Source organism: Salminus brasiliensis, chromosome 12 (assembly GCF_030463535.1).
Source record: "Salminus brasiliensis chromosome 12, fSalBra1.hap2, whole genome shotgun sequence".
Classification (NCBI taxonomy): Eukaryota; Metazoa; Chordata; class Actinopteri; order Characiformes; family Bryconidae; genus Salminus; species Salminus brasiliensis.
The window spans coordinates 25,781,614-25,797,364 of NC_132889.1; the positions used below are offsets into that span (position 1 = coordinate 25,781,614).

The window sequence follows — 15,751 nt, forward strand, 5'->3', positions numbered from 1 at the left end:
CTCCCAGTGCATCAAGAAATAGAAATAGGAATAGAAAAGGCCATTAATTGTTTTTATACCTCTGTGGACATGCTTTGTAGGTATGCTCCCTTAAGATCACAGCTGACTTTTCAAAAACAAAAATGGGATGGTCTCCCATCTGACATGCTTCAACTATGCTATGCTTTGACCTTTTTTTTGTTAATTCTTACACAATTTACCTCCCAATTTGAACCACCTACCCACTTGTTAATACTCTCTCCATATCACTTCTAATGCTCCCCACATTGGAAGGGTGAGGACTGACCCATCCAGCCACCGCCTCTTTTCAAACTGCCACTGATGCAACATCACCGGGCAACCAGTGCACTCTGAGGAAAGTGCCAGGTACTCAGCTCAGATGCATCGGCTAGCAAGAGTCAATGCTAACCAGCATCACACTAAAGTGACATGGGGAGAGAAATTTGTATCTTTCAGCTTGTAAAAGAGTGTCTTTTAGGTCTTGGTTAAATAACAAATTCCATGATTTTTTTTTTGATAAACAGGAACCAGACCAGGTCAAGTTGTCAAGGTGAAGCACCAGAAATGAGAGCCAGAAGGAGCCCCGAAAGGTGAGGAAAATTAGGAAGCCACCATAAAATAGGTGGTCAGGAAAGCCACTACAGATGAATCATCTTCATGAGCCACCACTGGAAAGGCAGCTCAGGGTAGCTTGGTACCAGTTCTCTACAGAGCACTTGGTGGAGCCTTGAGGGCAGGCAACAACACATCTGTACTCTCCAGAGCAGTGGGTGGAGCCTTAAATGCTATGAAAATGGGCACCAACACACTAGCACTTGATGTAGCACTGGGTGAAGCCGTGAGGGCAGGTGTCAACACACCTGTGCTCTGCGGTGCACAGGGTGGAGACATAATTGCCGTGAGGGCAGGCGCCAATGCACGAGTTCTTGGCAGAGCCTTTAGGACAGGTGTCAACACATCAGCACTCAGGCGTCAACTCACCTTTCTAGAGCACTTGGAAGACCCTTGCCAATGGCAGGGCTGGAGACTCAGAGCCAGAAGCCACTAGTACAGTAGCAATGATGTTCTCCAGTGTTCTAACCCAATGCTGTCATGGTGGACTTCCTCTGGAGCACTTAGTGGCACAGTAAAACTCACAGCTGGCTCACTGGCTTCTTCACTGTACAGCAGCAGATCAAAACAGGGTTGAAGGAAGTTCCACAGCTTAGCGAGGGAGTACATAGCCTCACTGTTTGCCTCCAACCTGTGAGCCATCCAGTCCAAGGAAAGCACTCAGAGAAACATTATCACAAAGGCTACCTTAATCTCTTCAAACAAATATGACTATATAGCGACGGCACTCCAGCGTGAACTTACTGCACTAGTGTGGATACAAGCTTAAGATTATAACTAGGGTTTTATAAAAATGTCACAGATAGTCTAGTCCTCTATACTAAAGTACAGTGAAGTATATATACCATTACTGCTGGAGCAAAACCTCTAAGACAGGCTGTACTTGTAGAGTATCTTTATCTGGGGCAATCCAATACTCAAAGTCTTGGTAAGCAAGGTCAAATCACAGACATGCAAGTGAACAACCCAACAGATCCATACTTACAATCCAGATACAAACCAGGGTCAAAACACAGAAACACAAAGCAAACAGGAACATGCTTGGAACTCATACATTTCTAATTGCTTTGCTGTTGCTACCAGTCCACAAGCACCTATCCTACCTAAAGCACACAAGGACAAATGGCCAACTAGGCTAGTTAGCGCTCTCTTTCCTTCGCTCCATCAGAAGGCTGCCATTGCTGGCAGAGTGTGTTTAATCACTTAAGGCTAAGCTGGTGCGACATCTGTAAGAAACTTTAGCAGTGTTCAAACTCATTTATTATTTCAAGGGGAACAAGGGTACTTTTAAATGGTCAGAGCTTATTGTGTCTTATTGTGCCTTAATGGTGTCTTAACGGCCAATATGTGAGCGTTGGCAGCCCCCGGTGTGCAAGTTTCCACTACATAACATACAGTACATATTAGTTTCGAAGGTCCAGCCTTTAGTTGATGTTAAAATTAAATCATATATTTCATTGTGAAGACACACTTCAGAGAGAGGACTTTACACAGCAGACTGCTGTAATCTCACTGTTTAAGTGTCTAAGCAAGACACAGTTCATTCTCATTCTAGAGCATCTTCTAAACTCTAGCTTATATTCAGCTATACGCTGATCAACCATAACATTAGCACCACTGACAGGTGAAGTAAAAAACATTGATTATCTACATCTACAGTTGTATCTCTCAAGGGGTGGGATATATTAGGCAGCAGGTGAACAGTCAGTTCTCGAAGATGATGAAAATGGGCAAGCATAGGGATTTGATAAAACTCACAATAGGCCAAATTGTGATGACTAGACGACTGAGTCAGAGCATCTCCAAAACGTCAGGTAGGTCTTGTGGATTGTTTTCTGGCATGTAGTGGTCCGTACCTATCAAAAATACTTCAAGGAAGGATAATCAGTGAATCGTCAACAGGGTTATGGGCTCATTGATGGGATCCCTGGAGGCCCCACCTCACAACTTACAGAAAGACTACTGCTAACATCTTGGTTCCAGATACAACAGGACGCCTTCAGAGGTCTTGAGTCTTGGAGTCCATGGTGAGATCTATTGTGACGGCACAAGGGGGACCTAATTCATTTGGTGTTGATATTGCGGTGTATTTAATATACTAACAAATACTTTTATAATATCATTTAGAACAAGAAAAGGAATGAACGTGTAAAATAAAAAAAAGGCAAGACTTCTAAACAGAGGTTTTGATTTTAAAAGCTGATTTTGAGAACAAATTTCGTCTTTTGCTTACAGAATGTAGCCTTAGCTAGTGGGTTCCCAGAAAACAACCCCATTTGTCAGGGTTCTGTTCTTAGTACACAGGAAATAGACACATGTGATTGATTCCTTTTGAAAAATGCAGTGAGTAACCATGTTAAAAAAAGAAAGGCATGCTAGACAAATCGGGAAAAAAAACATGATTGGCAGAACAAAAATAACAATTTGAGCCTGTAGTGTCTCCCCTTTACTACAAGCAAAAAAGGTTCTATACAAAATAGATTCCCCAATGTTTGTGGAAACCCTTTCTAATGAATGCATTCAGCTACTGGGACAGATGGGCACCAGCACACATTTAGCTTGTCTAGTCCCTGTAGAAAAGGACGGCCAGACTGAATAGTATTCTCTGGAGTAGATAAATATGAACCTCTTGGCACCATGCCTAATGCCAGGCGTGGGCTAGAGGGGTATAAACCACCCCTGGCACTGAGCTGTGGAGCAGTAAGACTGTGTTCTCTGGAATGATGGCACTCCATCCAATACTTGGATGAGTTGGGGATGAGGTGGGGTGGTGATCATCCAACATCCTGAGCTCACTAATGCGCTTGTCGCTGACTTCAATCAAATCCTCACGGAGAAGCTCCAGAACCTAGTAGAAAGTCGTCCCTGGACAGTAGAGACAGTTACTCCAAGCACCAGTTTTTGAGAACCATGTACAAGAGTTTTCCATTGTATTTGAAGAACATTTTAGGCAAGGATTCACGCTATAGAAACCCAAATCATAGCACATTTACCTCACCATAAAGATCGGTATTGCTAAGACTGTGTTTGGACTACCAGCCCAAATTCAAATGTTGCATTATCTGGATTATGTCCGGATGGATTTTTGGTGTGGACAGTAAAAAGCCACATCATCTCATCTCACCAGATCTGATTTGAGAAAACAAATTTGATTTGCCTGAAGTCTAAACATAGCTTAAGAGACTTGGATTGGATCACTTCTCTAATTCAAACAGTTGTGTGGGTTGTCATGGCTTAAATAGAACATTGCTTGAACTAAAGAACCCTTGAAGAACCCCTTTTTAAAGGGCACAGACCTTAAACTGACCCTTAGATATGAATGGGTTCAATATTCCATGCCAATATTCCACGCCAGTAAACTTTGACCATCAGTCCCTACTTTGGCTTATCCATTACATGTAAATTAGGTAGTTCTGAGAATGAGGAATAGATGTGTGAGCCACTTATTTGTGGCCATTACAAATTGTGTCTCAATGAAGTCTGGAAGTGTAGTAAGCATTCCGCTGAAGTGAACAGTCACCATGAGTTGCAGCCATCCTGATAAGACACTTTCCCATCTAAATTGCCCAAGTCAAGCTTTGGAAGTCTGCCAGTTCTAAAGGCTCCATTCATGGCTATCAGGCTGCAACACATGGAACCACTGTCCTGTCTGCAAATCACGGGATGGTCTGTCTAATCATTGACTTTGCATGGTGGGAGGGGCATTAAAGGAAACCTTTGAGCATATAACAAACAAACAGTGTCTGTCTTTTCTTTCAGAGTTTCTTGGTACAGCCACTCGAAGTGGAACAATTGGCCCAAAAAGTGTGACATTCCCAGAAAGCCATCACTTACGTCTAAATGACGTTGGAATCTTCTTTTTTTTTCATTATTATTCTTTGAGGCCTGTTCACAGCAACAACAGTAGCATTGGAGAGAGAGAGAAAGAGAGAGTGAGAGTGGAAGGATGGGACTGAGCTGGTGCAAGATGCCCAGCCCGTGCGCTAGACCTGGGCTGCTTGCTGACCGCTGCTGTGACGTCTGCTGCCAGCTGTGTCTGGACGGCTGCTGCAGCATTTGTGCCCGTGACTGCCGCTACACCTTCTGGTTCATGTGCACACGACTGGCCAGCTACTGCCTGGACCTCAGCAGCTCGGATCAGCCCCAGAGACCCAGCCACACAGAATGTAAGTAACAGTCTTTAAGTCAGACTGCTGACTAGCACCAGAGTTAAAGTTTACTCACTGCTGTCCTGAATTCAACCTTTAAGTACACGGAGCTGTGGGCTATCACTTTGCAACGGCTGCTTTAGGGCTAGTGCAGCTTAAGTTCGCTTAGATTTTCTGCTCACACTCACAGGCATGGACCTAAATATTACACAAACACACACACACACACACACATTTCATATATATATATATATATATGTCTGTGTATGTGTGAAGCTCTCAAGAAGTTATTGTTGTATGTGTGTCCATATAGGCAGTAATGCATTACTTAAGTTTAAATTTGCATTTACTGGCAAGGTTTACTGGTTTACTGGCTGGGTTGGGAGGGTTACAGATTACTGATGACCTGTTTAAAAAAGTAACTGTACCATAATCCAAAGGATCACTATATTTACCCCTTAAAAAGCCTATTGCCTGCCAACAGGTCGAAAGTATCATTACGAACATATTACTAAAGAATAGACCCACCAGTTTGCAAAGAGGCCCTGTAGTTATACACGCCTATAACACGCCTTAGTGTGTAATAAGCCTTGCTGTGTTAAGGACTTCAATTAATGTAATCTGATTACTTTCAGTCCCTTTTGGATTACTTGTCTTTTTATAGCCACATATTCTAATAAAGACAGAAGAAAAACGTAGAGTAACGTATCAATTCACATGAAACCATCCTATGTGTCTTCACCAAATACCAACCCATCTCATGTCCACATCAGACAATCTTGTTCACAGGAAACAAATCCCCTCTATACTAAATTATATACACCATTACTGCTGGAGCAAAGCCTTATCTCCAAAATAGGAACTTCAGAGCGAAAAGAAAAAAACATCATAAATTTTAAAGTAAAAGGATTGTACAAAGTGAACTGATTTTATTCCAAGTATTATGGATGATTTATATTGGTCCATTTGACACAAAATGTTCAAACATCCGGCTGAAACAGACAGCGTAGACCAGCATAAATTCCATGTCCATCTAAAAAGGTCTAAATTGGCCTATGCTGGTCTGGTGCTGGTCTGGTTTGCTGACTTATGGTGTTTTTGTGTCTAGCAGGGCAGTGTAAAGGGCAGCTGCCTTTTTCAGATTATGTAAGAACCTAAAAAATGTTGAGAATGTTTTGTTATGTCAGCAAGGATATATAAGATTTAGCTCACAAGTTACTGTGATTAACACTATTAGTATTACATTATTACACAGAAACATGGCTGCACACTCATTTAACAACAGAAAGAAAGGGTTAGACAACACTGTGTCCAGCAGTCAGCTTATCATACAGCAGTGCTAGCTCCTCTGAATGGATTCAATGGCGATTTTCTTACCTTCATGTATTTATTTGAAATTAAGCTGAGAGAATATTTACTGCTGGAAGTTATAAACTACCTTGGACAGTGATATTCTTTTGAAATTTGAAATTGGATGGGGGGGGGGGGGGGGTCATTAAAAAATAATGAAAAAGTCATGAGGAACATAAACAACAGCAGCGTCTTTTATTTTTTTATCCTGATTATGTAACACCATTACATGTATTCTGTTACTATCCAGCCCTGCTTATTGGATACCTTTATTGCTTTATCACGGTTCATTAAAAAAATCACAAAAAAAACAACAATGTTGGAGTTTGGATCTTATTCATATTTTTCATTCCATTTTAAATGTCAATTGTGTGACAGATCTGTACTGGTATACAGTTTCACCTTCCCTGTCCTAATTTTGGTAAGTTTTGCGCTATTACCTAAAGGTAGCCTGAATTAGACCTGTTAGCCAGAGCAGTTGGTCTATAGAGAATCCAAGAAAACAACCAAACAGTGAAACATGGGGGTGGCAGCATCATGTTTTTAAGTGACTGTGAACAAGATCTGCTGACAAATAGTGAATCTGGAGCATAGAGCAAGAGCAAGAGCATAATTATTTGCAATAAAAAGAAAATGTCTGGAAGAGTGTCTGGAATTTGATAGTAATCTAGATAAATCTGATGAAGGTGCTGTATCTAAAGGTTGTTCAGTTAATGATAATGTTACAAGAATGCAAAATCTGTTTAATTAATTTAAAGCTAAGGGTGGATAAAATAAGCTTCATCACAATGTACTTATTAACAATTCATTTCATTGGGTCTGAAGGGTCAAACTAGAAACATGCCAAATTTTAACAGAGTTCAAAGTAATTATTGCCGTTATTAATTTGTGTTAATGCATTATTAACATGTTCACTTTCAAAAGTTTTAATTCATAGACACTGATCACCCATAACATTAACACCACTGCCAGGTGATGTAAATACTATTGGTGTCAGCAGCAGTCAGCTCTTGAAGGTGATGTATTGGAAGCAGGAAAAAAACAAACTATGATGGGTCAGAACATCTCCAAAACATCAGGCAGGTCTTGTGCAGTGGTATGCGTGGTTGTTGTGGCACAGCAGATAACACCACTACCTGCCAGTGAGCTACCACACCATGTGGGAGACTGGGGCTTGATTCCCGGTCTGGGTGACTATGCTGTGCTACACCAACCAGAGTCCTTGGGCAAGACTCCGAACACTACATTGGCCCACCTCTGTAATACGAGTAACCTTGTAAGTCGCTCAGGATAAAAGCGTCAGCTAAATACCATAAATGTAAATGTATGCAGTGGTCAGTACATGCCAAAAGTGCTCCAAGAAGGACAACCGGCGAACTAGAGACATGGGCACCTAAGGCTCAATGATGCAATTCTTAACGGCCCCCTCTCACAACTTACAGAACTTAAATGACCTGCTGCTGTCATCTAGAATGTTTCATATATGACAGGATGCCTCCAGACTCAAATGGTCAGATCGGTTTTAGCAGCATAAGCGGGTCCCACTCAGTGTTAAACAGGTGGTAATAATATTATGGCTGATCGGTGTATCTGTATATGTGTGTGTCAATAACATTAAGAAGGAATTCTATGTGTCTATATACAGAAGCTTAAGCCATAAACTCTTGTTCTTTGACCTGCAGATGCTTTGAAGAATGAAGAACATGTCGTTTGGATTGCTGAAGACGTGAGGAGCTGAAGGCTTCTGTATTTCCGGGAGCTGCTGGTCCAGATGGACACTCATCCTCACCTCTCTTCGTTGCCACTGGTTGCAGCACAGTTTATTCATGAACATCTTTTCACATTCCAAAGCTGAGAGACTCTTATTTCCTCTTTAAATACAGTACGTGCAATGATCTGCGAGCATGTGCCACTGAAATACATTATATTGTACACCCTCAGAGGACCTACTCTGGCAATGACTTTTGCTTACACCTTGGAAACGATTCCTCCTGCTAGCGTTTGTGAAACTCCTTCGGATGACCTACAAATGATGGAAGTGTTTGTGCACTCAGGCAAGGGAAGGAACTAGTACACAAGCTTCTTTGACATGCAAGGACCTCAGAAATGTGCCTGCTCGACGGGGACGGGCTGGAAAAACCTGAATGCACACCCACGGGAGCGCACCGACGCACAGCTCAAGATGAAATTAGACAGGTGTTTGGTTCCATTCTCTGAGTGAAAGAGGGCCACTGCCCCGTAGACTGGCTCTGTCAACAGAGAAGACAACACAAAGACAGATACATCTCAATTCAAGAGAGCGAAAAAAAGGAACCTATATCTTTTTCTGGCTTATTTGGAGCACATTTTGAAGGGTGGAAAAGAAGACAGCACAGAACCTTGTGAGGTAAATAAAGACTATTTGATGAGGCTCAGCTATTATTGTGTTCTCTCTGTTCTCGGTTCCGGTGACAGCAGTGTGATTGAAGGTTTTAATTCCAGCTAATTCGGTTTCTTAAAAAAGAATAACAACCACCCGGGCCTAAGAAAGATTGGATAGAAAAAAATAAAGGACATAAAACTGTGAGTTGGAGAGGGTACATTAGATTGAAAGTGCACCAGCACTGTTTGGTAATTTGATTCATTCCTTCGGCTTTCGCCTTCCGTCCCTTCCCGCGCTTGGAAAGGGCAGGGAGAAACCTGACGTGGGTCCAATTCTTTTGCTTCTATCCCCGAAAATGTTCACAGTCTGATGGAAGTGTCTCCATTCTCCCCCTGCAGTGCTATGATAATAAAGTTGTTAGCCTGGGAGCTAAAGTTAATGATTCAGATCCAAAGAGGTAAGACAGGTGACTGGGCGATGGGGTTCTATTCGTAGTGTATCACTCTGTTTTTAATGGTTATGTGTGCTGTGACTTGTGAGTCATGAAATGGAAAGGAGAAGAAAGTACTCAAGGAAGTGACGGCGCCCAAAAAAAAAGCTATGACTCGGTCCGAAATTATGCCCCATTCGCTATATGGCACGCTATTTTCAGACTTGTTTTGTGGTGTCTAAAACATCCAGGGCAGTCTTTCAATCCCACAGTGCTCTGGCAAAAGCAAAGGTGGTGCACAAATAATGTACCCCAGTGGGCAGGGAATACCCATATAGCACTGGGTCATATGCAATGGCATGCCACTACGCTTAGATGGAAAAGCTGGAAAAGTTCATTTTTGATAAAGGTGAATTGTAAACACATACAGTTCTGTAAGGAGGATTTTTTTGGAACCTAAACACACTGCATTTATTTTGCCACAGAATAGATGAGTGGTTTTAAATAATACATTTTAAATAATATCTCCAGAACACATTAGATGCAAGTAAACATAAATACAGCAAAAAATGACATGAAATTCTTATGAATTTCTCAAGTACACTCTTAAAAATCACGTGCTACAAATGATTCTTTGAGTGTTGCCATAGAAGAACCATTGTTGGTTTCATAAAAAGACATGTTTGTGAGCGTAAAGAACCTATAAAAGACCAAAAAAAAACGTTTTACGGAACCAAAAGTGGTTCTTCTATTGCATCGCCCAAAGAAGCTTTTTGTAGCACCTTCATTTTTAAAGGGTGTAGTTCATACCCTAAACAAACCTTCTAGGTTCCAGATTTCTCCTGGATGCTTCTGGCCAGAGCATGGATTTGTTGAATTCCATGACCAGCTCTGATTTAACATCATTAAACACTGATTTACCAAAACAGGTGTTGGATGATAACTATAAATAATGCTAGACATTGACAACAATGCAAAGCTAGAGCTTTGGAGATGTTTAATGATTTTTTTCACAGGTGCCTAAACCTTTGGCACAGTACTCTGTATTGTATGAATAACTAACATAGTTGGTGTATCAGGAACAAAAGTCACATGTTTTGCACCATGCTCTCCCAGAACTGTTTGCTGTGGTGGTGGCTGAAAGGGTTGGGTGCGTGACGGAGAAATTGGACAGCAATTTCAGCCATCTTTAATTGGGCCTCCAGCTGCTCCACTAAGCGTCTTTGAGCTAATAGGGCTATAGCTATGTACAGCTGACAGGGGACTGCCAAACCTGTTCTACTGAGTTCTTAAAGATTCCTTTGTCAGGACAAAGCACGTCAAGTCATCTTTAGAAGTTCGTGGCGCTTTGGAAATTTGCCCAACATTTGTGAAATGTTTCAATCACCACTTCTGTAATGATTACATATACGAAAATGTGACTTTTACTGGTGGTGGATCTTTATATTCTTAATTCTTATATTCTATGTTTTCTCTGATCATGAATTTTGTTTTTTATAGCATGGGGTTCAGTTTTCCACGCTAAGACTACAGCTTAAAATAACTTAATATGTGACAAGTGAATCAAGCGAATGAATGGTAGTGTATGTGTGCTTTAGCTACTCTAGCTATTCTAAAGCTGTACTCTATAATGAAAGTATTTAAAGCTCTAAAGAATCTTGTATAAAAGCATAATGATATAAGTATGATATACACAAGCCATTGCAACTAAGTAATCGTTATTTAATTGTACAGACAATACTGTACATATATAGACTAAATGGATTTGCTGGGCTGGAATGTGCCAATTTTTGTCATCTTCAGATCAGGTCTTTAGATCAGACTAGTTTCAAGCTCCGACATGCTCCTTTAAAAAGTTTCAATAATTCTTTCAGAATGACAATGGTTCTGTAAATAACCTTGACATCTCACAGAGCCATTTGAAAGCTTGGAAGTGGTTCTGTGGCTGTAATGCTTGAGTGAAAAACCTCTTGTATATGGTTTCAAAAAAGAACCTTTTAAAAATTGTCCAAGAGCCCATTTGCTAAGAGTGCAGATAAGCTAGTTGCTTACTAGTCTTATCATTGATGGTAGAGCATAACTAAAAAAAAAAAAAAAGAAGAAGAATGACATCAGGAAAACGTCAGATAAAGATCTTCACTGGTTGCACAACATGTGGTTGAATGATAGTGAGGTCTTTCCTTCAGCAGTCAAAACCAAATCAAGCTCAAAATCACAGACACTCTTGTATTTCTTGATATTTCTAGCATTTATTGTAAAAATTGTCCTTCTTTCAGAGGACGGTATGTACCTGCATTTACACACCACTACATTTGCGGTAACACTTTTGTGGCATCACTCAATACTTAAAAACGAAGGTGCCAAAAATGTATTTGTTGGATTGATGTATTGATGTAGAACCTATTTTAATTTTCCTCAAGCAGTGGATCTCAAATGCCTTTTCAGAGACCTCCTGACTGTCCAGATTTTTCCTCCAACCCACCTCAGAATGCACAGGGATAGAGTCAAAATGAGAAGGTTCTACAGGAGCAGTTTAAGAACCAGTGCCCTTCAGCACCTTTTAACAGATGGTCCTGTATCTGTACGTCTAAACCAACACATAGTTAGGAGTCTTTATTTTTCAGAGTTTATGGTGCCCATTCCAGGTGGAAATGGCAAGGGCCAAAGCCCTTCAGGCAGCACATGGCAAATTGTCCTTGAAGGTCTGAAACAACATCTATAGTTTCTTTTGGGTGTTTGCCAAAGGCCGATGTATGTCAGCGGTGTGCGGATAGCGGCTCGATGATCCATACAGTATCGACCAATTTCCATATCAGTTAATGACAATGAAAGGATGGTCTGAGATACCGGAACAGAATTAGCATCGATTGGCTCTCTTTGCCCATGAGTCCGTCTGTCACTCCCTGTCTCCTTCTCACTCTCCCGCAGGCTGGAGCTGGGAAGCTGGCCATGGAGGAGGATTATATGAAGCAGGGCCACCCCGATGTCGTTAGGCAGCAGCACACGAGCAACGTGGCCGCGGGCCAGTCTGCTGATAAGAAGCGCTCGGATTCCGGGCGGAACGGCTGTGTGCGGTGCTGCCTGCAGACCAAAAACTGCCTGATGAGCCCAGAGTGTGGCCGAGCTCTCAGCATCGCCAATGTCATCGCCATGTGTGGCATGTGTATCCGCATGTGGACGTGTAAGTTCAGAGACAGTGGGCCATTCATGAGAATGATTGATAGTCCTGCTCCCGGAGTCCCCATGACCTGCATGTTACTGTTGTCATATAACCTTCCATATTCTGTTTGTTGCTTGTTTATTATTGTTAACGTCACTTGAAACATTTGTGGCCCTTTTCACTAAATAAAAAATGTCATGATAAATGAACCAATAGAAATAGAAAATAAGAAAATAGAAATATGCAATAGAAAATGGAATAGTACACAGTGAATTTGCCAGTGTTTCAACAGGGTTATAGGTTTAGATAATAGAAAATATGCTGTGTGCACTGTTTTGCTTTCACTGCCATTGCAAACCAGACTTAACTGAGTCATTCTCAGGAATAAGTGGAGACAAAAAGTGACAGTCATTTAACTCTGTAACAACCACACAACCCCATTATTTTAGAAATGTTACAGAGTTGAATGTGACAGGGTTGAAGGCTTTGTTTTAAAACAACTGCTGGCTTTCTATGTTAGCAAACACTATTGTGCAAAAGGGTGTTTCTGTACTTTGCACTACACCAAATATTTTGGTGTGAACATTTGGATTTTAAAACCTTTATTTTAATCATGCAGTTCAAGAGAAACGATATCAGAAAAATCAAACCTCTTACTTTTACAAGGGGGGGAGAAATGACAGAGTTACAGGGTTGAATGAGAGACTGAAGGACAATAGAAATGCTACAATATTTACAAATAATTATAGTTTAGTTTGTAAAATAATATATAATATAGTATCCTAAAAATGAAAATCTTTAAATGCTTATTTTATTTATTAAATGTTTTTTTTTTTGTTTTTTTTTTTATCATTGCATGCTAAAGGTATGTTAATCCATAATGCAAAGGGAGCCAATTTGAGTCATTTTTTAATTGATAATGTTAATCATATGTTTATGGCACTTAAGAGCACCAAATCCTGAGAATCACTCAAAGTTTAACAAAGTGATATAAGATAAATACTACTGAACTGGCTATTTGGTAAGCAGTCAAGTTCTAAAACTGTTTCCATCGAGTTGATCTGTAGAATTATGTTGTTTTATTCCATTTGTATCCTGCAACAAGTTGAGTGAAAGCTAGTTAGAAAGCTACTATCACAGATTCAAGTCTAGCAATAAGGCTATAACCAAAACAACCCTGTGCACAATAAAATGATAAATATGCTGGCAAAACACATACAGTCATGCCCGAAAGTATTCATACCCCTGGCAAAGTTTGACTTAAATTTACTTTTATTTAACCAGAAATTATATTTTTGCCTGGAAATGACACAGGCATCTCCCAGGAGATAACACGATGATGTACAAGAGGCATCATTGTGGGAAAAAATATTTCTCAGCTTTTATACACATTTGAACAAAAAGTGGCATGCCCAAATTATTCATACCCTTCTCAATAATAATAGAAAAGCCTTTATTGGCTATTACAGCAATCAAACGCTTCCTGTAATTGCTGACCAGCTTTTTGCATGTCTCCACTGGTATTTTTGCCCATTCATCTTTAGTGATGAGCTCCAACTCTTTGAGGTTCGAGGGTCTCCTTGCCATCACCCTGATCTTTAGCTCCCTCCACAGATTCTCAATTGGATTCAAGTCAGGACTCTGGCTGGGCCACTGCAAAACATTAATGTTTTTGTCTGCTAACCATTTCTTCACCACTTTGGCTGTGTGTTTTGGGTCGTTGTCGTGCTGAAATGTCCACCGGTTCCCAAGGCCAAGTTTCTCTGCAGACTGCCTGATGTTGTTGTTGAGAATCTTGATGTATTGCTCTTTTTTCATGGTGCCATTTACTGCGATCAAGTTCCCTGGTCCATTGGCTGAAAAACACCCCCAAAACATTAGGTTCCCACCACCATGTTTGACAGTGGGGATGGTGTTCTTAGGGTTGAAGGCTTCTCCTTTTTTACGCCAAATGGTGCACACATCATTGTGGCCAAACAATTCAATTTTTGTTTCATCTGACCATAAAACAGAACACCAGAAGTCTTCTTCTTTGTCCAGATGAGCATTTGCAAAGGTCAAGCGGGCTTTTGTGTGCCTTTTCTGGAGAAGTGGTGTCCTCCTTGGCCTGCGTCCGTGGAACCCAGCAGTGTGCAGTGTCCGTTGAACTGTCTGCCTTGAGATGTCGCCACCAGCAGAGTCCAGATTCACCAGGATGGCCTTGGTGGTGATCCTTGGATTTTTCTTCACCTCTCTCACTATTCTCCTGGCCAGCACAGGTGTCACTTTTGGCTTCCGACCACATCTTCTGAGATTTTCCACAGTGCGGAACTTCTTGTATTTTTTAATAATACTTTGCACTGTAGCCACTGGAACTTGAAAACATTTTGATATGGCTTTATAGCCCTTTCCTGACTTGTGAGCGGCCACAATGCACAGCCGCAGGTCCTTAGTGAGCTCCTTTGTCTTAGCCATGACTGTCCACAAACCAACTGCAGAGAGCTGCTGTTTTTCTCCTGTTGAGTTGATTAAAACAGCTGTTCCCAATGAATCAGGGTAATTAGGATGCTTTAAAACAGCTTGGACTATTTGGAATGGTATAGAACTTTGGATTTTCCCATATACTGTGACAGTTTTCAAAGGGTATGAATAATTTTGGACATGCCACTTTTTGTTCAAATGTGTATAAAAGCTGAGAAATACTTTTTCCCACAATGATGCCTCTTGTACATCATCGTGTTATCTCCTGGGAGATGCCTGTGTCGTTTCAAGGCAAAAATATAACTTCTGGTTAAATAAAAGTAAATTTAAGTCAAACTTTGCCAGGGGTATGAATACTTTCGGGCATGACTGTAAGGATGAAGCTACTAAAAGCTTCAAACCTGTCGCTCACAAGTGCATACTCACAGATGTGCACATACAACAAAAGGTACAGACAAAATCCTGTGGTCAGTAGTTGTTGCCATTGTGAAGCCAGCATGTCAATCTGAAGCAGCCAGGCTTTCATCCCGAAGGGTCTCTATTAAGTCCTTGTACCATTTAAGCCTACTATTCTGTTTTTGATTCATGCTCATAATGCCAAAATGCCCTGTTACCTGGAGCTAGAAGAATGTGTGACTGATGAACTCGGCTCACGTTCTCCATTCTGAAGTACAGTATGTCATTCTGTCTGTCACTTCTGAACTGTCATTTTCTTTCATTTGGGCTTTCGGTAATCTAAGGTCTGGTGTTCTGTCCATCAGTTCTAAAGGCTGTCATTTTCTCTCGTTTTTCACAGAGATTTCTGCTCATTGATGAATCCAGACAAGTCTTCTGGCAAAGGCCACCCTGAGAAAAGAACAAAATCAGGAGATGTCACAGCTATGGAATTTGTGACGGCTATACCAGCTCAGTACCACCCTTACATTAGGCCCCACCCTGCATTTATTTGCTTGCATTTCGAAACTACTCTGATTGCAGCGTTGTTGTGGCCTGAACCTGGGATACATCTGGACATTTTTAACTAGATAGATCACTGCTTTTTATTCACTGTTATTGTAATGCATAATACTGTTACAATATAGCGTTTTATGTAGTTTGTGGGCCACTGGTAAATGAAAGTACATGTGGCCCAGGTTCAGACCTCATCAGTGCATATTTTAAAAATAACAAAATGTAAAGAAAAACAACCAAAATTTCACTGATTTTTTAATAACAATGAGCTACTAGAC

At 40.9% G+C, this 15,751-nt stretch overlaps 1 long non-coding RNA gene across 1 annotated transcript; it reads left to right on the top strand.

Moving 5' to 3' along the window:
* The first annotated feature begins 8,099 nt into the window (after window positions 1-8,099).
* Window positions 8,100-15,395, top strand: LOC140574474 (uncharacterized). The gene is made up of 3 exons (XR_011980739.1): window positions 8,100-8,496; window positions 11,831-12,083; window positions 15,319-15,395. It is a non-coding gene; the product is annotated as an uncharacterized lncRNA (long non-coding RNA).
* Window positions 15,396-15,751: the final 356 nt, after the last annotated feature.